This window comes from Hemibagrus wyckioides, linkage group LG09 (assembly GCF_019097595.1).
Source record: "Hemibagrus wyckioides isolate EC202008001 linkage group LG09, SWU_Hwy_1.0, whole genome shotgun sequence".
NCBI classification, from domain to species: domain Eukaryota; kingdom Metazoa; phylum Chordata; class Actinopteri; order Siluriformes; family Bagridae; genus Hemibagrus; species Hemibagrus wyckioides.
Window position 1 is genome coordinate 841,309 of NC_080718.1, and position 1,468 is coordinate 842,776.

Consider the following 1,468-nt stretch of genomic DNA (forward strand, 5'->3'; position numbering starts at 1 on the left):
CCAATCCTGGGTGCTGTGCCCAGCCGCACGAGGCCCACACACCTATCTGCGTCTCCCTGGTGGTCTAGTGGCTAGGATTCGGCGCTCACCGCCATGCGCCCGGTTCGATTCCCGGTAAGGGAAACGAGCTCTTTCGCGCTCGCCAGAGCTAGCGGCCGCAAGAAGCCGAGGTACTGAAATGGCGCTGCTTCCCAGAGGCTGGTAAAAGCTGTCCTTCGAGCCGGATTTGAACCGGCGACCTAAGGATGTCCATTTGTAAGCACCTACAGTCCTCCGCTCTACCAGCTGAGCTATCGAAGGGAGGGCTCAGGGATGTCTTTGGCAGCGACCTGGCAAATGGGACCCTGGCGATTTTGTCTGTTACGAGCCACATTGCGCAGCAGTTTCAGGGGTGCTAGGCCAGATTTACTGGGGCCTATAAACGTGCTTGTCGATGTTGGACCCTTCTTCACCGACAAACTTTACAATCCCGCTTGCAATCTCAGGTTTCTACGCTGCGGGTCGCCTCACCGGTGCGTTGACTTAAACTAAGTAAATACAGAGAGGACCTAATGCGCAGGGTTTCACTCTGTCCACCAGGCACCTCAAAAGCGATGGGCCAAAACGGTCAGATGTGAACGCTTGTGTGCATCGCTGCACGCCAAAGCTTTTCCATAGGACAGAGATACCTGTTCTTGTCTAGACCTGATCGGTGAGCAGTACACCCTGCATGGTTCACCAGCTCATCACAGGGCACTGAGCAAACACATTCAAGCACTCGCCATACCTAATAGCAATTTGTTTCAGCCGATCCACCTACTGGCGTGTCTTTGGAGATGAGAGGAAACTGGAGAACACCAGGTGTACACGCACGGGACTCTGGACAGACTGCAAACTGGTGACCCTGCAGCTGAGACCTCTTTAAGTCTTTGAGACAGTCTGTTGATCTTAAAGCTAATTTGTTTAAACTGCTGTTTCCTCGGGTGTAACTCATCCGAATTGCCATAAATCGCCACTAGAGGCCAATCCTGGGTGCTGCGCCCAGCCGCACGAGGCCCACAAACCCGCCTGGGTCTCCCTGGTGGTCTAATGACTAGGATTCGGCGCTCTTGCTGCGGCGGCCTAGGTTCGATTCCCGGTCAGGAAGCAAGCTCTTTGCGCCCGGCCAGAGCTAGCGGCAGCACACAAACGGGCGTGCTTCCCGGAGGTTGGTAAACGCCATCCTTCGAGCCGGCTTTGAAACGGCAACCTAAGCATGTTCATTTGTAAGCACCTACAGTCCACCGCTCTACTAGCTGCGCCAAAGTTCAATAGTCTGCTTTGGGTGGGGAAGAAAGGAAAAAATGGGGAAGGAGGGGAAGGAAGAAAAGAGAGAAGAGAGAAGAAAAGAAAGAAAGCAAAGGAGAGACAGAGTGCCACATGTGATTTATATGCACCTGTTTTGTAATTTTTAATTAAAACAAAACCTACCAATATTTATATTATTAAA

General features: G+C 52.4%; 1 non-coding gene across 1 annotated transcript; it reads right to left on the minus strand.

Moving 5' to 3' along the window:
* Positions 1-211: 211 nt before the first annotated feature.
* trnay-gua (transfer RNA tyrosine (anticodon GUA)) lies at positions 212-300 on the minus strand. Its single transcript is given in 2 exon segments — positions 212-247; positions 264-300. It is a non-coding gene; the product is annotated as a tRNA-Tyr (tRNA).
* Positions 301-1,468: the final 1,168 nt, after the last annotated feature.